Source organism: Marmota monax, unplaced genomic scaffold, assembly GCF_021218885.2.
Source record: "Marmota monax isolate L192 unplaced genomic scaffold, Marmota_monax_Labrador192_F-V1.1 WCK01_AAM20220418_F8-fsc00012, whole genome shotgun sequence".
NCBI lineage: Eukaryota > Metazoa > Chordata > Mammalia > Rodentia > Sciuridae > Marmota > Marmota monax.
The window spans coordinates 29650321-29675150 of record NW_026695227.1 but is presented as its reverse complement, the minus strand read 5'-3'; the positions used below and the strand labels follow the sequence as shown (position 1 = coordinate 29675150).

The 24830-nt window shown below is 36.6% G+C and overlaps 1 pseudogene; it reads right to left on the bottom strand.

Moving 5' to 3' along the window:
* Positions 1–4068: 4068 nt before the first annotated feature.
* The window catches only part of LOC124087173 (olfactory receptor 8S1-like), a 35641-nt pseudogene continuing 14879 nt past the window's right edge, over positions 4069–24830 (bottom strand).

Genomic DNA, 24830 nt, shown 5'->3' with positions numbered 1-24830 from the left:
TAACACTGCACTACACTTCCAGCCCCTCATATTCATTTTTAAGTATACAGTTTTTTGGCATAAGTCCACTAGCATTGTTCTGTAACCATTATCACCATCCATTTTCAGAACTCTTTCCACCTTGCAAACTGAAACTCTGTTCATACTAATCCTCCATTCCCTCCTCTCCATATCCCTTGGCAACCACCATTCTAGTTTCTGTTTCTATAAACTTGACCACTCTAAGTACCACATGTAAGTGCAATCATACAATATTTGTCCTTTTATAACAGAATTATTTCACTTAGAATTATGTCTACAAGTTTTATCCATATTGGAGCATATGTCATAATCTACTCTCTTTTAAAGATTGAAAAATAATATTCCATTGTATGTAATATTACACTCATCTATTGATGCCTTTTGACTATTTACCTTCTTATTATTTCTTTCTTTATTATAGCCGTGGGTTTAATTTGTTCTTCTATTTCTAATTCCTTAATGTGAGAAGTTAGCCTATTTATTTGAGGCATTTCTTCTTCTCATACATTGATGTTTATAGTCATATGTTTTCTTCTGAGCATTGCTTTTTTTTGAACACTGAACTTTTTTATTTGTTCTAATTAGTTATACATGATAATAGAATACATTTTGACACAAATGGAGCACAACTTCTCATTCCTCTGGCTATACACGGTGCTGAGTCACTCCAGTAGTGTAATCATACATGTATATAGGTTAATAATGTCTGTCTCATTCTACCATCCTTCCCATCCCCACAACCCCAAACCTCCCTTCTCTCCCCTCTACACAAATCAAAGTTCATTCTTACCTATACTATCAGAGAAAACATTCCGTTTTTGGTTTTGGGGGATTGACTTATTTCACTTAGCATGATATTCTCCAACTCCATCCATTTACCTGCAGATGCCATAATTTCATTCTTCTTTAAGGCTGAGTAATATTCCATTGTGTATATGTACCACATTTTCTTTATTCTTTCATCTGTTGAAGAGCATCTAGGTTGGTTCCATATTTTAACTATTGTGAATTGAGCTGCTATAAGCATTGATGTAGCTGTGTCACTGTAGTATGCTGATTTTAAGTCCTTTGGTTATAAACCGAGGAGTGGGATAGTTAGGTCAAATGGTGGTTCCATTCCAAATTTTCTGAGGCATCTCCATACTGGTTTCCATAGTGCTTGCACCAGTTTGCAGTTCCATCAGCAATGTATGAGTGTACCTTTTCCTCCAGGTCCTTGCCAACACTTATTGTTGCCTGTATTCTTGATAATTTCCATTCTGACTGGAGTGAGATGAAATCTTAAGAGTAGCTTTGATTTTCATTTCTCTAATTACTAGAGATAATGAACATTTTTTCAAATGTTTCTTGGTGGATTGTATTTCTTTTTTGTGAAGTGTCTGTTCAGTTCCTTAGCTCATTTATTGATTGGGTTATTGGGTTTTTTTGGTGTTAAGTTTTTTGAGTTGAACCTTGAATATTTAATGATATTAAGGAATTGCAAAGTTAGGGTTGTTCACTCTCCAATGCATTCTCATGTTTTCAAGATAATGATGACATATTTAAAGATCAAGTGAGATGTGTTTTATTGGCTGAACGTATGGCTTATCCTGGAGTAATGCAGAGGAGAACATGGCCACTGTTGTTGGATGAAGTGCTTGCTCTGTGTTAGGACTGTTGGTTTATAGTGTTGGTCACTAACTCTATTTCCTTATTGATTTTTGTATTTTCCTCATAACTTTGAAATGGTATCAACATACAAATTAAAATTTAAAACTTGAATCTGGAGCATGGCAGTAAATGAAATTTATTGAAAAATTAAAAAATACAATGTGTATTTGTTATTCAGAGAAAGGTGACTTTTGTTAAGGGAAAGATAGTTTAGTTTACAGGTAAACACACACACACACAGAGCAACTAAAAATCTGGATAACATACAAAAATTATTTATTTAAAGGAATCAGAGTGGCAGCCAATAGAATAAGGGTTAGAGTTGCTCGACTTCCTGGAGTGCACATCTGTGGTCATCTGACCCTTAGCAGCAACTCTTTTCCAATGATATTTGTTGATTTTGGTCAGAAGCTGTGAATTTGGGTGTGATCTAGCCAGGGTGTTACTAGTAGTCAGTTTAGCCTGTGGTAAAAGTGAAATGAGGTATCTTAACACATAGCCAGTTTTCTTTTCAAGACATCCCATGCAAAAACACATTAAAAAAATAGTGCACCATGATCAATTGGGGTTCATCCCGGGGATTCAAGGTTGTTGCAACATATGGAAATCAATAAACATTAATTCATCACATCAGTAAAGACAAGAATCACATGAGTGTCTCATAATAAAAATACACTGCACCTAAGTAGGATTGATTCCAGGAATGCATGTGTAATTTTTTTTAATCAACCAATATAATTCACCTCATTCACTAGTAAAAGGAGATAGCTCAATAGAAATGCCATTCATTTGATAAAATTTGAAAGCACTTAAATTAGGAAAAGGAGAAAATTTTCTTAATCTGAAAAAAGAATCTTATTGGAAGTGTTAGCTACCCTGATTTGATCACTACACACTGTATACATTAAAATATTATACTGTATCCCATAAATTTGTTCAATTAAAATAATAAAAATAAAGTTAATTTCATAAAAAAGTGAATAGTTGAAAAAGAGATGGGCCAACAATTCCTAATACTGTCACTTTTACTTTACATTGAAGAGATGGTCACTGAAAAAAAGAGAAAGTAAATGCCAGTCATTTGAAAGATGAGTATTATTCACATACACACACTAAAAAATTCCCAAAGAATATTAATAAAACCTTAAAAATAAATAATTAATTTATTAAGGTCACTGGGTATACAAAAATCAACTATTTTTTCACTTTAAAATGTTTAGTTTAATGAACATATGAATTTCAACTAAAGTTCTAAAGAAATATAATATACATGAAATCACTTTAATACTCAAGTGATTTAGACATACCTGTCTAAACAATAAACATCAAGATTAAAAATTTTTCCAGTTCTTAATCATTCTTTTTTGTTTTTTGGTGGACGTGGTTCTAAGGATTGAGTTCAGGGGAACTCAACCACGGAACCACATTCCCCTGCCCCATTTTGTATTTTTTTTAATTTTATTTTTTATTCTAAGTTGTTATAGATGCTACCTGTGTTTCTATATCAATTGTCTGTTATCCTCTTTCTTTTTCCAGCCAATGCATTACAATTCATATTACACATATAAAGCACATTTTTTCATGTCTGGTTGTATACAAAGTATATTTGACATATGAAGAAAAAACATGATAACACTTATGTGGAATTAAAAACATTAAATGCTTACTAATATACTTCACAATATGTTCACAAGAAATTTTCAATAAAAGCTAGAATTATTTTGAGAGAAATGATAAAGACCTAATGAAGGGATATAACTTGTTCATGAATTATAAGACTCAATATTATAGAGTACCACCTCTTCTAACCTTATTCTGTGGAGTTAGTCTCAATCAAAATCCTAGTCTTGCTAGTTGTGGTGGTACATGCCTGTAATCCCAGGGACTTTGGAGTCTGAGGCAGGAGGCACAAACACTTGGGAAGTCTTCAGTCTCAATAAGGGTGGTTCACATATTTCTCTTCCTGCAACTTTAACCTGAATCAATTTCCAATAACTTATGAATTTATTGTGTCTTTTCTCTGAAGATTCAGGCCTTTACCTACTTAGAAATGCTATGGCTTTCAATATTGTCCCACAATTCAACTATAAATAATGGTAAATAATTTATCCCAAATAAACCTTAACAAAGATATGTGATATAAAATGAAAATAATTAATGCATATATTTACAATCAAATCTTACAGTATAAAATTAATATTTAATCCATTCCTTTGCCTCTTTCTTATTGAACTGAATGACTCACTCTCAAGTAGCTCCATGCCTTTTTAAAAAAAATAGGCATTTTAAATTTATTTTGCCAAATTTGACATCATAAGTAGTTAAGTAGTCAGGAAGTTCTGATTTATGTCCACTCACCCAATGTCTTGCTACCTGTGTTTCTATATCAATTGTCTCTTATCCTCTTTCTTTTTCCAGCCAATGAAAACATTGTAAGTATTCCCCCAGTGTTCTTTTTCACCGCTGCCTTTATCTCCTTGTAGATGAGGGGATTCATAATAGGAGTGATCACTCTGTATTGCACAGAGAAGATCAACTCCAGGGAGGAGACTGAGGTTGGCATGAGGTAGTAGAGAAAGTCAGAGCCATAGAATATGATTGTTGTGGTAAGAACTTTGTGGAAAAAATTTTGCTTCTGCCAAAGGTAGAGGTGACGCTCAGGATGGTGGAGACAGTGCAGGTGTAAGAAGAGATTGAAAGGCAAGTTACAATACCATGAGGGATGCTGGAGCACAGCATGACCGTGAAGTTGGTGGAGATGTCAGAGCAGGACAGAGGGAAGAGACAGGATAGCACACAGCTGTTGTGTGGGATGGCATGAATATCACAGAAGTCCATTTCCATTGCTAGAGGGATATTGATGAGAGACTCCAGAAGGTCTAGTCCCCAAGAGCTCACACCACTACTTACTTATCCTCTGGCCATAGAGCAGTAGGTGGCAGATGGAGGCATAGCCGTCATAGTCCATTGCTGAGAGCAGAGGGGCTTCAGTCCATGCAGTAATTAACACAAAGAAGACCTAAGCAAGATAGCCCTCTATTGAAATTGTTTTCTTCTGACACAGAAGGTTCTCCAGCATCTTGGGTACCATAACTGAAGAGAAACAGAGGTGACAAGAAAGAGGAGTGACTCAGAAAAAAGGTTGTGGAGGTGAGATTCAGTACTGATCACTAGCAGCAGCATCAGGTTTCTTATGGCAGTTCAGAACCAAATCCTTAGGAATGGCTCAAAGAGCAGAGCCTCCAGGCAGGGGTCCGCAGACAGTCCCAGGAAGATGAACTCTGTGATGGCTCTGTGTTTCCTGAAGGCCGTTTGAAAAAGTTGATCCCTAAAACTGGAAATTCATGACAGTGAATTTTCTATTCTTCTCTATCTGGTTTTCATATTTCAATGGTTCTCTTTTAACATCACAATCATCTAGAAAATAATGGAACATAAATATGAATAAGATGTCTACATTTAAAAAGTCATATTTCAAAGAACATTGAGATAAATACAAGAAATCAAATCACATATGATTGACTGAAATGATCTCTTTCAGAGTGACTTAGAAATAATCAGTAATTCCATCACATTGAAGTTATTTGAGCAAAATGTTTAAGCAAAGATATTTTTCTATGAAGTCATAGCCAAATATTTAAAGAATCAGGACGGAAAAATAGCAAGGTATACTTGGCAAAACACATACATTTAAGAAAGAGTAATAGCCTAGAATATAGATAGACAATATGTGCAATGACTAAGAATATAGGCTCTTGCATCAGACTAGGATCAAATCCCAGCTTCACTTTGTGCATATTATATATCTGTGCTTAACTTCTGTTTCCTTGCTGAAACTGAAATACTATTTTATTCTATTAGAGTTGTGGTATTGTACTCTTTCAAATTTCAAATGTCATGGGAATTAAATATGATAACACATAAAGCATATTTTAAAAATCTGTACAATATTGCTCAGTGTAAATCATCATCATCATCATCATCATCATCATCATTGTTATCATCATCATCATCTACAGGTGTAGACTAAGATAAATAATAAATCCTCATGGTGTGTAATTCCATCAGAGTTAAAGTTTTTTTTGCCACTATGACTGCTGTTCTTTACTGAATTAAAATTACTAAAGACTGTTGCCCTTCCCTCCCCAGTTGAAAGGCATTTTAGAATTTGGAATCACACTGGGGCCTCCCCAGCTTTAAAAGGATAAAAAGACTCAAAATCAGTATTTCTGAGAAAGGAAGGGCATCCAGATTCCAGAAAGGACAAGGGAACAGAGAACTAAAAATCCTGTGCTCCTGATACTGAGTCACTTTCCAGGATGGATATGCACCCTGTGAAGGGCAAGGATTTGGGGTAAGCAAGGAAGAGGTGATTTGAAAGAATACCATACCAGGGTCCATGCCATGGGCCACTCACTCAGTCTGAATGGGAAATAAGGAAAGTAGGGGTAGAATTTCAGGAACCTATGCTCTTAGAACTATGAGAGTTTGCCATGATACCTAAATCATTCTGGAACTGCCAACAATTACTGTTCCTGTCCCACAGGAAGAAGACCTTCTAAATAGAATTTATCTCTCCATTATTAAAAAGAGCCATCTTAAAATGGAGAAATAGAGCATTCAGTCCTGTATAAATCAGGTGTGAGGATATTTGGGTTTACCCATTGACCCTTATTCTGAGACATTTTTCTTGGTATTTAAGTGTCATTTCCTTTCATGATTCTTGACTTTACTCAAACCTTCAGGTCTGGTTCATTGAAATGCCTGCCTCTTTGGACACCAACTGTTATCCATAAGCTCTGGCTTCGTTCCGACCTACTGGAATTGGATCTTTGTTTGGCTCATCCATGACTCATTTATTATGCTAGCTAAGCCTGTTTCCTGGTCCTGGCCATTCCTGTGCTGGATTGTTCTCATTAAGTCCAGAAATCATATTCCAAGGCAATTTACCCAGGTAAATTTGCTGTGTACATGGTAGTTGGTGCTAAATGAATTTTAAAAATGCTTCACTTAAGGTAAGGAATCCAACCATTCATTTGCCTAAATCACTCAGTCAGTTTTTAATGATTGATGAATTCATATATATTTAAAGTACACAGTGGCTCTATAACATGCTTAGTGATTAAAATTTAATTTAGAGAAGAGCTTACTTATTCAATCTACCATTTATTGAGTCATAACTGACTATTATAATAAACCAGTAGTTACACTTATTTATCTAAGATGTTATCATTCAAGCTAGACTGCTTAATAGTGATTTTTTCCATCCTTTCTCAAGTACTTAAATAATCAAAATAGAAATGTAAGGAAATTAGAACATTCAAGTCCATTTTAGAACATTGTCTTTCTTTAGGAGATCTATATGGATATTAAAATTATTTTATTTATACTAGTTTTGTCATAAAATTAACATCAGGTGTATGACATATTTATACTTTTTTTCATTGTTGGTTGTTCAAAACATTACATAGTTCTTGATATATCATATTTCACATTTTGATTCAAGTGGGTTATGAACTCCCATTTTTACCCCATATACAGATTGCAGAATCACATCAGTTACACATCCATTGATTTACATATTGCCATACTAGTGTCTGTTGTGTTCTGCTGCCTTTCCTATCCTCTACTATCCCCCCTCCCCTCCCCTACCCTCCCCTCTTCTCTCTCTACCCCCTCTACTGTCATTCATTTGTCCCCCTTGTATTATTTTTCCCTTTCCCCTCACTACCTCTTGTATGTACTTTTGTATAACCCTGAGGGTCTCCTTCCATTACCATGCAATTTCCCTTCTCTCTCGCTTTCCCTCCCACCTCTCATCCCTGTTTAATGTTAATCTTCTTCTCATGCTCTTTGACCCTACTCTGTTCTTAGTTACTCTCCTTATATCAAAGAAGACATTTGGCATTTGTTTCTTAGGGATTGGCTAGCTTCACTTAGCATAATCTGCTCTAATGCCATCCATTTCCCTGCAAATTCTATGATTTTGTCATTTTTTAATGCAGAGTAATACTCCATTGTGTATAAATGCCACATTTTTTTTAAACATTCGTCTATTGAAGGGCATCTAGGTTGGTTCCACAGTCTTGCTATTGTGAATTGTGCTGCTATGAACATCGATGTAGCAGTGTCCCTGTAGCATGCTCTTTTTAGGTCTTTAGGGAATAGACCGAGAAGGGGAATAGCTGGGTCAAATGGTGGTTCCATTCCCAGCTTTCCAAGAAATCTCCATACTGCTTTCCAAATTGGCTGCACCAATTTGCAGTCAGTCCCACCAGCAATGTACAAGTGTACCCTTTTCCCCACATCCTCGCCAGCACTTGTTGTTGTTTGACTTCATAATGGCTGCCAATCTTACTGGAGTGAGATGGTATCTTAGGGTGGTTTTGATTTGCATTTCTCTGACTGCTAGAGATGGTGAGCATTTTTTCATGTACTTGTTGATTGATTGCATGTCCTCCTCTGAGAAGTGTCTGTTCAGGTCCTTGGCCCATTTGTTGATTGGGTTGTTTGTTATCTTATTGTCTAATTTTTTGAGTTCTTTGTATACTCTGGATATTAGGGCTCTATCTGACGTGTGAGGAGTAAAGATTTGTTCCCAGGATGTAGGCTCCCTATTTACCTCTCTTATTGTTTCTTTTGCTGAGAAAAAACATTTTAGTTTGAGTAAGTCCCATTTGTTGATTCTAGTTATTAACTTTTGTGCTATGGGTGTCCTATTGAGGAATTTGGAGCCCGACCCCACCGACTGTAGATCGTAGCCAACTTTTTCTTCTATCAGACGGCGTGTCTCTGATTTGATATCAAGCTCCTTGATCCATTTTGAATTCACTTTTGTGCATGGCGAGAGAAAGGGATTCAGTTTCATTTTGTTGCATATGGATTTCCAGTTTTCCCAGCACCATTTGTTGAAGATGCTATCCTTCCTCCATTGCATGCTTTTACCCCTTTATCAAATATAAGATAGTTGTAGTTTTGTGGATTGGTTTCTGTGTCCTCTATTCTGTACCATTGGTCCACCCGCCTGTTTTGGTACCAGTACCATGCTGTTTTTGTTACTATTGCTCTGTAGTATAGTTTGAAGTCTGGTATCGCTATACCGCCTGATTCACACTTCCTGCTTAGCATTGTTTTGGCTATTCTGGGTCTTTTATTTTTCCATATGAATTTCATGATTGCTTTCCCTATTTCTACAAGAAATGCCGTTGGGATTTTGATTGGCATTGCATTAAACCTATAGAGAACTTTTGGTAATATCGCCATTTTGATGATGTTAGTTCTGCCTATCCATGAACAGGGTATATTTTTCCATCTTCTAAGATCTTCTTCTATTTCTCTCTTTAGGGTTCTGTAGTTTTCATTGTATAAGTCTTTCACCTCTTTTGTTAGGTTGATTCCCAAGTATTTTATTTAATTTTTTTGAGGATATTGTGAATGGAGTTGTTGTCCTCATTTCCATTTCAGAAGATTTGTCACTGATATACAGGAATGCCTTTGATTTATGCGTGTTGATTTTATATCCTGCCACTTTGCTGAATTCATTTATTAGCTCTAATAGTTTCTTTGTAGACCCTTTTGGGTCTGCTAGGTATAGAATCATGTCACCTGCAAATAGTGATAATTTAAGTTCTTCTTTTCCTATTTTGATGCCTTTAATTTCTTTCGTCTGTCTAATTGCTCTGGCCAGTGTTTCGAGAACTATGTTGAACAGAAGTGGTGAGAGAGGGCATCCCTGTCTTGTTCCAGATTTTAGAGGGAATGCCTTCAATTGTTCTCCATTCAGAATGATGCTAGCCTGAGGCTTAGCATAGATTGCTTTTACAATATTGAGGTATGTTCCTGTTATCCCTAGTTTTTCTAGAGTTTTGAACATAAAGGGATGCTGTACTTTGTCAAATGCTTTTTCCGCATCTATCGAGATGATCATATGGTTCTTATTTTTAAGTCTATTGATATGGTGAATAACATTTATTGATTTCCATATATTGAACCAGCCTTGCATCCCAGGGATGAATCCTACTTGATCATGGTGCACAATTTTTTTGATATGTTTTTGTATCCGATTCGCCAGAATTTTATTGAGGATTTTTGCATCTAGGTTCATTAGAGATATTGGTCTGTAGTTTTCTTTCTTTGAAGTGTCTTTGTCTGGTTTAGGTATCAGGGTGATGTTGGCCTCGTAGAATGAATTTGGAGGTTCTCCCTCTTTTTCTATTTCCTGAAGTAGCTTGAAAAGTATTGGTATTAGTTCCTCTTTAAAGGTTTTGTAAAACTCTGCTGTGTACCCATCCGGTCCTGGGCTTTTCTTAGTTGGTAGTCTTTTTATGGTTTCTTCTATTTCCTCAATTGATATTGGTCTGTTTAAGTTGTCTATATCTTCCTGACTCAATCTGGGCAGATCATATGACTTAAGAAATTTATCTATGCCTTCACTGTCTTCTAATTTATTGGAGTATAAGGATTCAAAATAATTTTTGATTATATCTGTATTTCTGAAGTGTCTGTTGTGATATTGCCTTTTTCATCCCATATGCTAGTAATTTGAGTTCTCTCTCTTCTTCTCTTTGCTAGCATGGCTAAGGGTCTGTAGATTTTGTTTATTTTTTCAAAGAACCAACTTTTAGTTTTGTCAATTTTTTCAATTGTTTCTTTTGTTTCGATTTCATTAATTTCAGCTCTGATTTTAATTATTTCTTGCCTTCTACTTCTTTTGCTGTTGTTTTGCTCTTCTTTTTCTAGGATTTTGAGATGAAGTATGAGATCATTTATTTGTTGGTTTTTTCTTTTTGTAAGGAATGAACTCCACGCAATGAATTTTCCTCTTAGAACTGCTTTCAATGTGTCCCATAGATTCCGATATGTTGTGTCTGTGTTTTCATTTATCTCTAAGATTTTTTTAATTTCCTCCTTGATGTCTTCTATAACCCATTGATCATTCAGTAACCTATTGTTCATTCTTCAAGTGATGTATGCTTTTTCCTTCCTTCTTTTATCGTTGATTTTCAGTTTCATTCCATTATGATCAGATAGGATGCATGGTATTATCTCTACTCCTTTATATTGTCTAAGAGTTGCCGTGTGACATAATATATGATCTATTTTTGAGAAGGATCCATGTGCTGCTGAGAAAAAAGTGTAACTGCTTGATGTTGGGTGGTAAATTCTATATATGTCAATTAAGTCTAGGTTATTAATTGTGTTATTGAGTTCTGTAGTTTCCTTATGCAACTTTTGTTTGGAAGATCTGTCCAGTGGCGAGAGAGGTGTGTTGACGTCTCCCATGATTATTGTATGGTGGTCTATTAGACTCTTGAACTTGAGAAGAGTTTGTTTGATGAACATAGCTGCACCATTGTTTGGGGCATATATATTTATGATTGTTATGTCTTGTTGGTGTATGGTTCCCTTGAGCAGTATGTAGTGTCCCTCTTTATCCCTTTTGATTAACTTTGGCTTGAAATCTATTTTATCTGATATGAGTATGGACACTCCTGCTTGTTTCCGAAGTCCATATGAGTGATATGATTTTTCCCAACCTTTCACCTTCAGCCTATGTATGTCTTTTCCTATCAAATGCGTCTCCTGTAGGCAGCATATTGTTGGGTCTTGTTTTGTGATCCATTCTACTAGCCTGTGTCTCTTAATTGGTGAGTTTAAGCCATTAACATTTAGGGTTATTATTGAGATATGGGTTGTTGTTCCAGCCATATTTGTTTATTTATGTTACTAAACATGGTTTGTTTTCCTCTTTGATTATTCCCCCCCCCCTTTACTGTCCTACCTCCCACTGTTGGTTTTCATTGTTATTTTCCATTTCCTCTTCCTGTAATGTTTTGCCGAGGATGTTTTGAAGAGATGGTTTTCTAGCTGCATATTCTTTTAACTTTTGTTTGTCGTGGAAGGTTTTAATTTCATCTTCCATCCTGAAGCTTAATTTCGCTGGATACACAATTCTTGGTTGGAACCCATTTTCTTTCAGTGTTTGAAATATGTTATTCCAGGATCTTCTAGCTTTCAGAGTCTGTGTTGAAAGATCAGCTGTTATCCTGATTGGCTTGCCCCTAAATGTAATCTGCTTCCTTTCTCTTGTAGCTTTTAAAATTCTCTCCTTATTCTGTATGTTGGGCATCTTCATTATAATGTGTCTAGGTGTGGATCTCTTATAATTTTGCACATTCGGCGTCCTGTAGGCTTCTAGGATTTGGGATTCTGTCTCATTCTTCAAGTCTGGGAAGTTTTCTCGTATTATTTCATTGAATAAATTGCTCATTCCTTTGGTATGGAGTTCTATACCTTCCTGTATCCCAATGACTCTTAAGTTTGGTCTCCTAATGTTATCCCATATTTCTTGGATGTTCTGCTCATGATTTCTTAACAGTCTTGCTGAGCTGTCTATGTTCTTTTCAAGTTGAAATACTTTGTCTTCATTGTCTGATGTTCTATCTTCTAAGTGTTCTACTCTTCTGGTAGTATTCTCAATTGAGTTTTTAAGTTGGTTTATTGCTTCCTGCATTTCTAGGATTTCTGTTTGTTTGTTTTTTATAACCTCTATCTCCCTGTATAGTTGATCTTTTGCTTCCTGGATTTGTTTGTGTAATTCCTTGTCGAAGTGATCTTTCATTGTCTGATTTTGCTGTCTAATGTCTTCCTTGATACTCCAGATCATCTGAAGCATATATATCCTGAATTCTTTATCTGACATTCCATCTGCTGCAGCTGTTACCTCATCTAAAGTTGCGTTGACCTGCATTGCTTGTAGTCCTTTCTTTCCTTGTCTTTTCATACTGCTTGTGTTTCTTTCTTCTTGGTGAAACTGTTGTGTTTTTGAAATTTTTTTCCCCCCTATATATTTATATTGCTCTTGTATAGTTGAAAAGTCTCCCTTGCAGGTGCGGGTGGGGGCTCTGCTCTGCCCCTCCTCCAATTGGTGTGAGGTGTCTACCACGCCTGCGGACCCCTGGGCCTGATCCGCCGTTCTGTCGCAGGTCTGCCTACCTTGCAGGTGGGGGCGAAGGCTCTGCCCTGCCCCTCCTACCATGCCCGGGGACCGCTAGGCCTGATCTGCAGGTTGGTCGCCGGTCTGCCCACCTTGCGGGCACGGGTGTCAGTTCCGCTCCGCCCCCACTCCAATTGGGGTCACTTGACCACCACACAGGCGGGCCGCTGGGCCTGATCTGGGCGCGGGCGAAGGCTCTGCTATGCCCCTACTCCAGTTGGGGTGAAGTGTGTACCACGCTGGCAGGCCGCTGGGCCTGATCCGCCAGTCTGTAGCAGGTCTGCTTACCTTGCTGGCGTGGGCGGCGGCTCTGCCCTGCCCCTCCTACCACGCCTGCAGACCGCTGGGCCTGATCTGCAGGTTGGTTGCAGGTCTGCCTACCTTGCGGGCGCGGGCGGCGGCCCCGCTTCTCCCCTCTGACTCGACGACAAAGCGAGAGAGACTCGGGTATCTGTGACTCACCCTCCCTACCAGGGGACCAACTGTTTCCGTCGCCGCTGGCACTGATGAAGTTCTCTCCTCGGCCGCTCTCCGATGACATCAGATCTCTGCCATGCTGGCATCCCCTGTTCTATGGCTGAATCCCATTTTCTTCTCTTCCAATAGGCGGAGCTGTGCCCTCTGAGCCGAGCTTCTGCCCTCTATGTGCTGACAGAAATCCCTGTACGGTGGCTCCTGGGAGTCTCTCAATCCTGTTAGTCCAGAGCCCTTTCACTTATCCAGCCCCTCCCCCTGTTCCTCCTCCCAGCCAGCCAGCCAGGTCCTGTTCACCAGAGGCGGTTCCCCAAGGATCTGATTACACTTGCAGCCCCACCACGTGTCCTATATCCCAAATGATGAACACCCTCTCTGTCATTCATCTAAGCCCCAGTGCTGTGGTGGGGTGATCTGGGAACCAACAGTTTAATTTTTCCGGACCCCTTTGGTGGGCACGCCCCCAGAAACTGGTGGCTAAGATCTTTGGTGTTGCCGCTGGTGTTAAGGGGAGGTGGGGATCTGGAATCCCCTCTGCTTCCCTACAGACATGCCCCCGGAGAGATTCCCGTGGTTTCCTGGCTGCTTGTATCTGGAGGGGGTGGGAGTCACACACCTGCTAACGTGGATTCCGCTGGGAAGGAATTCTGTCGGTGGAACTCTGATGATGTCATCTCTTTGCTATGGCGGGCCCCAGGCTCCTTGCCGGAGTGTCCGAAGGGAGGGGTGGGACTGGTCTGTCTCTGGTTGGTTTCAGCTCCCGGTTCACTATTTCATGAAGGCTTGGTGAGAGACCTCTTCCTAGAGTCCCTGCACCGCTCCTGCTGCGCTGCGCCTCAGAGGCTATCTGCCCTGACGCGGGGGCCGCGTGCAGGCAGCCAACAGTTGCCAAGTCGCGCGGGCAGCGGCTGGCGGGTCTAGACCTCTGCGCTGCATGGCGGAGATTCACTCATCTAGCGCAAACTGTCACCTCCAAAAATCCTACCGATTCCCGGCCGGTCTCTCTTTAGTGGAATTTTGCTAGGAGTTTCTCAGCAGGTCGAATCTAAGCATATCCATGCGTCTCTCTGACCCCGTTGTTGAGGAGGTACTGAAAGCGCTGCCTCCCCTCTCGCCGCCATGTTGGATCCCATTTTTCTTCCTTTAAAGGATCATATTTTATTCTGGAAGAAGGCACTATGAGTAAATAAATATCTTCTGATACAGCTTCAAATGGTTGAGTATAAAGGTTTTTCCATGGAATTCTAAGTTTAAGATTACCAATATGACCAACTTTAACTTTAAAGGGCACATCCAGTTGACTCAGGGCATTTTCTTTGACTTCAAGATTCTTGAGGGCCACATCTCCGGCTCCGGGACGGCTCCGAATGCAGCGCCTCTGCTGCCAGCCTGATGCTCAGCCCCAGCGCGAGCCCGGCAAGCTTGCTCATTTCTTCATTGCATAATTTTGGGGGGTGCTAAGTTACTAAGTTCTTATATAGTGTAGATATTAAAATCCTCTGTTTGAGGAGCAGATGGCAAAGATCTTTTCCAATTCTGTAGGCTCTCTTCATGTTCCTAATTGTTTCCTCTGCTGTATAGAAGATTTTTCATTTGATGCCATCCAATTTATTGACTCTTGGTTTTATTTCTTATGGTTTAGGAGTCTTGTTGAGAAAGTTGGTTCCTGTGCCAATATGTTGGAGTGTTGAGCCTGTATTTTCTTCTAGCAGTTCAGAGTTTCTGTATAATTCCTAGGCCTTTTATTCACTCTGAGTTGACTTGTTTTGCAGAGTGATAGACAGGGGTCTAGTTTCATTCTTCTACATATGGATATCCATTTTACCCAGCATCATTTGTTAAAAGGGATCTCTTTTAGCCAATGTTTTTTGCAACTTTGTTGAGTATTAGGTGACTGTTATCTATGTGGATTCATCCCTGTGTCTTCTATCCACATTTAGAAGACCCAAAATACTCCATCAGAAGATTTCTAGAGCTGATGAACAAATAACACATTAGCAGGCCACAAGATAAACTGTACTCCAATAATAAATCTATTGAAAAAGAAACCAGGAAAGCTATCCCATTCACAATTACAAAAACAAACAAATGAACTCGAGAGTGAATCTACTTAAGGAAATAAAAACCTCTACATTGAAAACTATAGAACACTGAACAAAGAAATCAAAGAAGACTTTGGAAGATGGAAACACCTCCAATTTTCTTGCTATGTAGAATCAATATAAAATGGCCATAAAACTGAAGGCATTCTACAGATTCAATGCAATCCACATCAAAATACCAATGACTTTCTTCACAGAACTAAAAACAAAAACCAAAAAGTTCTAAAATTCATTTGTAAGGGGCCTGGTGTTGTGGCTCAGTGGTGGAGTGCTTGCCTAGCACGTGTCTTAGGGTTAACCCTCAGCACCACATTAAAATAAAAAATAAATAAAGATATTGTGTCCACCTACAACTAAAAAATCTTTAAAAATTTATTTGTAATAATAAGAGACCCAGAATAGCCAAAACAATCCTGAGCAAGAAGAGTGATGCTGGCAGCATCACGATTCTGGACCTCAAATTATACCACAGAGCTATAGTAATAAAAACAGCATGGTATTGACACTACAACAGACATTATACTATGTTTCTCCACCAACAGTGTGAAAGTATATCTTTTTCTCCACATACTCTACAGCATTTATTATTGTTTGTATACTTTATGGTATTCTAATTGGAGTGAGATAAAATCTCAGTATAGTTTTTAAAAAATTTTTTATTATATCTTTTGGACATAACATAACTTTCCTATGTTCATATATAAATACATGACCAATGTAACTTCACATCATCTTCAGCCACAAGAATGGGATCCTAATTAGAATGTTATACTCAATGTAGTTTTAATTTCTATTTCCCTAATTGCTAATGATGAACATTGTTTTTCACATTTGTAGTTGGCCACTTTTATTTTGAAAAGTGTCTGTTTAATTAATTTCCCCATTTATTATTGGGTTATCTGTTTTTTTGGTGGTAAAGTTTTTTGAGCTAATTATATAGTCTGTTTATTAATCCTCTGTCAGAAGAGTAGCCAACAAAGATTTTCTTCCATTCTGTAGATTCTCTATTCACATTCTTAATTGTTTCTTTTCATTTGATGCCACCCATTTATTATTTTTGGCATTATTTCCTGTGTTTTGAGGGTCCTATTGAGAAGGTCTTTGCCTGCACCTATATGTTGGAGTGTGGATACTACATTTTTTTTAGGAGTTGCAGAGTTTCTGGTCTAATATCTAGGTCTTTGATGCACTTTGAATTAAATGTTGTGCAGTGTGAGAGATAAGGAACTAGTCTCATTATTTGACATATGGATGACTAGTTTTCCAAGAATCATTTCTTTAAAAGGCTGTTTTTTTCCCAGCATGTTTTTCGTAGTTTTGTCAAGAATCAGATGACTGTATGTATATTGGTTTTTCTCTGTGCCTTCTAATCTATACCTTTGGTCTATGTGTGCTGTTTTTATGCCAATACCATATATGTTAATATAACTCTGTAGTAAAATTTGAAGTTGGATATTGTGATGACCCAAGCATTTTTTAAAACATGAAATTGCTTTGGCCCATTCTGGATCTTTTATTCTTCCAATGAATCTTAATACTGTTTTTTCCTAGTTCTGTGAAGAAAATCATGGTATTTTGATGGGGTTGCATTGAATATGTATATTTCTTTAGATAATATGGTCATTTTAATAATGTTAATTCTGCTTATCCATAAAAATAGGAAGTCTTTCCATGTGTGTCTTCTTCAATTTCTTTCTTTAATGTTCTATAGTTTTCATTATAGAGTTTTTTTCATTACCTTGATTAGATTTATTCCTAGGTACTTTTTAAAGGCTGTTGTGAATGGACTTGTTTTCTTTATTTTGTTCTCGGCAGAGTCATTATTGGTGTACAGGCAAGCCATTGATTTTTGTATTTCTATTTTGTAACCTGCTTCATTGCTGAATTTATTTATTAGTTCTACCAGTCTTCTAGTAGAGCTTTTTGGATTTTTCTAAAAATAGGCACATATCATCTGAAAATGGATGATTTGACTTCTCCCTTTCTAATTTTTATCCCTTTTATTTCCTTCTCTTCCTCAATTGCTCTGGTTAAAATTTCTAGTACTATATTAAATAGGAGTGGTGAGAGTGGACATTCTTATCTTGTTCTGGACTTTAAAGAAAATTCTTTCAGTTTTTCCACATTCACTATTGTGTTGACTTTGGATTTGTCATATATAGATAACCATTATGATGTTTTGGGTGGTTCCTTCTATCCTTAGTTTCTTCTGTGTTTTATCATGAATGGGTGCTAAATTTTGTTGAAGGCCTTATCTGCATCTTTTGATATAAGTACATGATTTTTGTGCTATTTATGTGGTGAATTATGTGCATTAATTTGTGTATATTAAATCATCCTTGCATCATTGGGATAAAATCAAGTTGGTCATGACATACCATCTTCTTAAAATGTTGTTGAACATGATTTGTTAATATTTTATTAAGAATTTTTAAGATCTAAAAAAATGGTCTGTAGTTTTCTTTCCTTGACATGTCCTTATCTGGTTTTGGTATGGGGGTGATATTGGGCTTCACAGAGTAAATTAGGAAGTGTTCCATCCCTTTCTATTTCATGAAATAATTTGGGGAACAATGACATAGTTCTTTAACAGTTTGATAGAATTCATCTGAGAATCTGCCTGGTCCTGGGGTTTTCTTTGTTGGAAGTCTTTTATTACTACTTCTATCTCAATGCTTGGTATTGGACTTCTTGGTCCTACTGTCTTCTTGATTCAAATTGGACAAGTCATATATGTCTAGAAATGTGTCTATTTCTTTCAGATTTTCTAATTTATTGGAGTTTTCAAAATAATATGTGATGATCCTCTGGATTTGTGATGTTTGTGGTGATTTCTCGTTCTTCACCTCTAATTTTGTTAATTTGGATCTTATTTTTGTTTTGATTAGTTTGGCTAAGGACTCATGACTCTTGATTATCTTTTCAAAGAACCAACTCTTCATTTTATTGATCATTTGTATGTTTTATTTTATTCTCATTTTATCAATTTAAGCTCTGATCTTAATTAGTTACTACCTTCAACTGGTTTTGGAATTATGGTTCTTTCAATTATTTTATTTTATTTATTCTAATTGGTTATATATAAGAGCAGAATGCAATTCAATTCATATTATACAAATAGAGCACAATTTTTCATGTCTCTGGTTGAACACAAAGTAGAGTCACACCGTTCATGTACTTAGAGTAATGACGTCGGTCTCACTCCACCATCTTTCCTACTCCCATGCCCCCTCCCTTCCCCCACACCCCTTTGCCCTATCTAAAGTTCCTCCATTCCTTACATGGTCCCCAAAATCTCCATTATGAAACAACATCCTTATATCAGAGAAGACTTTTGGTATTTGGTTTTTTGGGATCGGCTTACTTCATTTAGCATTATATTTTCCAACTCCATCAATTTACATTCAAATGCCACAATTTTATTCTCTTTTAATGCTGAATAGAATTCCATTGTGTATATATATACACCATATTTTCCTTATCTATTCATCTACTGAAGGGTATCTAGGTTGGATCCACAGTTTAGCTATTGTGAATTGTGCTGCTATAAACATTGATGTGGCTGTGTTCCTGCAGTATGCTGTCCTTTAGGTATAAACCCAAGGTGGGATAGCCAGCTCAAATGGTGGTTCCATTCCCAGTTTTCCAAGGAATCTCCATACTGCTTACTAAATTGGTTTCACCAATTTTCAATCCCATCAGCAATGTAAGAGTGTGTCCTTTTCCCCACATCCTCACTAACACTTATGGTTGTTTGTCTTCATAATAGCTGCCATTCTGACTGGAGTGAGATGAAATCTTAGAATAGGTTTGATTTGCACTTCTCTAATTGCTAGAGATTTGAACATTTTTTCACATATTTGTTGATTGTATATCATCTTCTGAGAAGTGTCTGTTCAGTTCCTTGGCCCATTTATTGATTTTTTTTTTTTTTTTGGTGTTAAGATTTTTGAGTTCTTTATATATCCTAGAGATTAGTGCTGTATTTGATGTGTGTGTGGTAAAAATTTTCTGTTTTTTTTTTTTTTTGTTGTTGTTTTTTGCTGAGAAGATGCTTTTGAGTTTCAATTCATCATCATTGATTCTTGATTTTAATTCTTGCGCTACAGGAGTCTTATTAAGAAAGTCAGGGCCTAATCTGACATGATGGAGATTTGGGCCTACTTTTTCTTCTATTAGGTGCAGGGTCTCTGGTTTAATTCCTAGGTTCTTGATCCACTTTGAGTTTGAGTTTTGTGCATGGTGAGAGATAGGGGTTTATTTTCATTTTGTTGCATATGGGTTTCCAGTTTTCCTAGCACCATTTGTTGAAGAAGCTGTCTTTTCTCCAATATATGTTTTTGGCGCCTTTGTCTAATATAAGATAACTGTATTTATGTGGGTTAGTCTCTGTGTCCTCTATTCTGTACCATTGGTCAACAAGTCTATTTTGGTGCCAATACCATGCCATTTTTGTTACTATAGCTCTGTAGTATAGTTTAAGGTTTGATGTAGTGATGCCACCTATTTCACTCTTCTTGCTAAGGATTGCTTTAGCTATTCTGTGTCTCTTATTTTTCCAGATGAATTTCATGACTGCTTTTTCTGTTTCTATGAGGAATGTCATTAGGATTTTGATCAGAATTGCATTAAATCTGTATAGTGCTTTTGGTAGTATGGTCATTTTGACAATATTAATTCTGTGTACCCAAGAACAAGGGAGATCTTCCCATCTTCTAAGGTCTTCTTTAATTTCTTTCTTTAGTGTTCTGTAGTTTTCACTGTAAGGTCTTTCACTTATTTGTTAAATTGATTCCTAAGTATTTTATATTTTTTTGAGGCTATTGTAAATGGGATAGTTTTCCTTTCAGAGAATTTGTCACTGATATACAGAAAGCCTTTTATTTATGGGTGTTGATTTTATATCCTGCTTCTTTGCTGAGTTTATTTACTAGTTCTAGAAGTTTTCTGGTGGAATTGTTTGGGTCTTCTAGGTATAGAATCATATCATTAGCCAATAGTGCTAATTTGTACCATTCTTCTTTTCCTATCTGTATCCCTTGAATTTCTTTTGTCTATCCAATTGCTCTGGCCAGTGTTTTAAGAACTATGTTAAATAGAAGTGGTGAAAGAGGGCATCCCTATCTTGTTCCAGTTTTTAGAGGGAAAGCCTTCAATTTTTCTCCATTTAAAATGATGTTGGCCTGGGGCTTAGCATAGGAAGCTTTTACAATGTTGAGAGAAGTACCTGTTCTTCCTAGTTTTTCTAGAGTTTTGAACATGAAGGGATGCTGTATTTTGTCGAATGCTTTTTCTGCATCTATTGAGATGATCATATGATTCTTATCTTTAAGTCTACTAATGTGATAAATTACATTTATTGATTTCTGTATGTTGAACCAACCTGGCATCCCTGAGATGAACCCCATTTGATCATGGTGCACTACTTTTTTGATATGTTTTTGAATTCGATTTGCCAGAATTTTATTGAGAATTTTTGCATCTGTGTTCATTAGAGATATTGGTCTGAAGTTTTCTTTGATGTGTCTTTGCCTGGTTTTGAAATTAGTGTGATATTGGCCTCATAGAATAAGTTTGGAAGTGTTCCCTCTTTTTCTATTTCATGAAATAATTTGAGGAGTATTGGTAATAGTTCTTTAAAGGTCTTCTAGAACTTGGCTGTGTAACCATCTAGTCCTGGACTTTTCTTGGTCAGTAGGCTTCTGATGGCATCTTCTATTTCATTGCTTGAAATTGTTCTGTTTAAATAATGTATATTATACTGGTTCAGTTTGGGTAAATCATTTGATTCTAGAAATTTGTTAATGCCTTCAGTATTTTCTATTTTACTGGAGTATAAATTCTCAAAATAATTTCTAATTATCTTCTGTATTTCTGTAGTATCTGTCGTGATATTCCCGTTTCATCACTGATGTTAGTAACTTGAGTTTTCTCTCTCCTTCTCTTCATTGGCATGGCTAAAGGTTTATCAACTTTATTTATTTTTTTCAAAGAACCAACTTTTTGTTTTGTCATTTTTTTCAATTGTTTGTTTCAATTTTATTGATTTCAGATCTGATTTTAATTATTTCCTGTCTTGTACTGCTTTAGGTGTTGATTTGTTCTTCTCTTTCTAGGGCTTTGAGATGCAATGTTAAGTCATTTATTTGTTGACTTTTTCTTCTTTTAAGGAATGAACTCCATGCATCGAACTTTCCTCTTAGTACTGCCTTCATAGTGTCCCAGAGATTTAGATATGTTTTATCAGTGTTCTCATTTACCTCTAAGAATTTTTTACTTTTTAAATCTCTTCTTTGATGTCTTTTGCAATCCATTGTTCATTCAATAAGAAATTATTTAGTCTCTAGGTGTTAGAATAGCTTTTATTTTTTATTTTATGATTGATTTCTAATTTCATTCCATTATAATCTGATAGAATCCAGGGTAGTATCTCTATTTTTTTTGTATTTTCTAAGAGTTGCTTTGTAGCATAATATATGGTCTATTTTAGAGAAAGATCCATGTGTTGCTGAGAAGAAAGTGTATTCGCTTATTGATGGATGAAATGTTCTATGTATGTCATTTAAGTTTAAGTTATTGATTGTATTATTGAGTTCTATAATTTCTTTGTTCAGCTCTTGTTTGGAAGATATATCCAGTGGTGAAAGAGATGTGTTAAAGTCACCCAGAATTATTGTGTTATGGTCTATTTGATTCTTGAACTTGAGAATTCTCTAGTTTGTTTGATGAATGTAGATGCTCCATTGTTTGCGGCATATATATTTATATTTGTTTTGTTTTATTGATGTATGGTTCACTTGAGCAGTATGAAAGTCCTTCTTTATCCCTTTTGATTAACTTTGGCTTGAAGTCTACTTTATTTGATATGAGGATGGAAACCCCTACTTGTTTCTGTAGTCCATGTGAGTGGTATTTTTTTTTTTTTTGAGATTGTGTTCTGCATGGTCTACTCTATTATAGACTTTCAACTGAACATATTTAATTTATTGTGCCTTTAATTTTCAAGGTTTCTGTTCTTTTTCATTATCTTCTTCTCTTTATTAAATTGCTTGTTTATACCCTGTAACTGATTTCCTTAATTCATTTAGTTATTTTTCTGTGTTCTCTTGGAATTCTTTGATTATTTTTATAGTCATTCTTTTGAATTCTTTTTTGTATTTTTATTTAATTAAATATCTTCAGAGTCAGTTGCTGGTGAATTATGAACTATATAAGGGGCCAGGTTACTTTTTTGTATATTTCTTGTATTCCTTTCTTGGGGTTTGAGCCTATGTTGGTATGGATTTCTCTTTTACTCATATGTTTGGGCCTTGTTAGGGTACAGCCTCCTCTTGCCAATGTGTCCTAGAGTGATTTAGAATGAGCACCCTCATAGGCATGTTATCCACAGTTTTTGTGTTAATGTTTTTGCTGTTAAGAGTGGATGTCCATGAGTGGGACTTGAACCCCTCCCAACCCCTAGCCATTCCTACTTGGGGCCTGGTCATTAGTTTTTTTTGTTGTTGTTTTTTTTTTTTTTTTTTTGGTCTTTGATATTCTTTGTATTAAAGTATCACTGAAGTTTGAGCATGGTTAATTTGTGTGTGGAGCAAGTTGTGCTCTCTTGGCTGGGTTTAGTTTAGCAGTAGAGTCTCTACCCTGTGAACTTGTAGTGGCCCTATAGATTCAAAGCACCAAAAATGGGAAACAAATGAAACAACTAAAATAGATAACATACAGCATTATGTATGTGATGTTTACAACACTAATTACCACAAAAACAGGAATGGTGAGGTCAGCAATTGCCAATAGCAAAAACAATAAATAGCCATGAACTCGATCTGCTATTAAACAGCAGGTGTCAACTACACCATCCACAGTATTAGTAACTGTAACAACACGAGTGGTGGGAGCAGGAGTTATATAACCAAATGGTTCCAAAACATAGATCTTTAAAAGAAAATATCATAGGAAGGTAAAAGAAAGTTTAGAATGTTCAAAATGTGAACAGAGGGAACAGAAAAGATGTAGAAAGTGATGACTATAGAGGAGGAGGAGATAAGTTCAGACCTTATCCATGGGTTTTTTTATGCCATATTTGTTCATCAGATTTCTGTTATCCCTCCACTCTCTGGTGAACCAGTGCCACTGCTGCTGCCACAAACAGATTAACCTCAATGTACTCTGTTTTGTTCTTTGTTCATTACACCTGGTTTTTGAGTTTCTAAGAGACTTTGACTCTCTGATACTGAATTTCAGTGAATTCCCTCTTCTGCCCACTTCACTGAGAAGCAGTATTCCTGCTGTTTGAATCCTGAGCCACAGAACAATCGGAAATGCAGCCTTTCTCTAATCTGCTATGATGACTCTTCCTGAAAGCATTTTTAATACTGTTGAATTAACAGGTGAATAGAGGGTATCCTGGTCTAGTTTTTGTTTTTGGTACAACACAATAATTATGGTATCCTTTATTTTAAAAATTCTCCATTAATTTTATGAAATCTTAATAATGTAAAATTATATTAAAACTAATGTCAAGTGACCATCTAATGAGGTGAAAATTTTTAAAAACTTACTTTATTGCTATAATGCATTCTGCTTATCATTATACTGGTGTGACAAATTCTCACCCTGAAGATTAAATTCGTTGTTGTATACTTACGTTCACTTATTTAGATCTTCTTTAGAAAATACGTAACAATTCTATCTTCCTTGCCAGGTAATGTATTTTTGTTTGCAAATATCTCCATCTTTGATGAATATTAGAAATAATCCTTTCTCATAGGAAATACTTTTGGAGTAAGTAGACTTTCCTTAGGTAGGGGGATTACTGTCAGGAGCCACTTCAGTGGCTCCTGAAGCTATGTGCATACCTCTAAGTCCTGAGTAAAGTGGTGCTGAACAGTTATGGCACCCTGCAAAACATTGGGTTTATCTCCACTTGGATAAGGAACATGTGGCTCCAGGAGTGGGCGCCACCCAATGGGGTTGAATTACACCCACCTATTCCTTCATTATCCTACCTTTGCCTTTTTGGGGATAGAATGTTCCATGGAACCTCCCCTTGTGTGTCCCCTATATAAGAATAAAGAATTCCAGTGTCTGTCTTTCTTTCCATAGACCCCTAAGGTCACAGAGCCATCCCTGGATTTTGAAAAGATATTTCTGTGTTTGTGTGCTTTCTTCACCATTTTCTTAAGTTATTGGAATAGTCAGATTTTGTGAACCCAGCATAGGTCACCAGCTTGGATAGATGGCGATAGGTTACTGTTGGAATGGTATACCAAAACCATATAGTACACAGAATATTAAAAATGAAAGGAGACTTCAGGGCATTTGCTAGTTATGCCTACTAATTGTATGAGAGAAAACTGATGCCTGCACTGAAAATTAACTTAGACAAATTCAGAATTTAATTGTTGACTTTATAATCCAGGTCTTCTCTCATTATATAATGTTGTTCTTTGAATCAAATTCAATATCATAATTCAAAAATTTCATTGCTACATTCTACAACCCAAGAGAAAACCAAGAGGTCAATTTTTTATGTCACATTTATTTCCTCAGTTGTTGTTTGCAGGCTCCTTTGTTTGGCAATTGGGATGTTC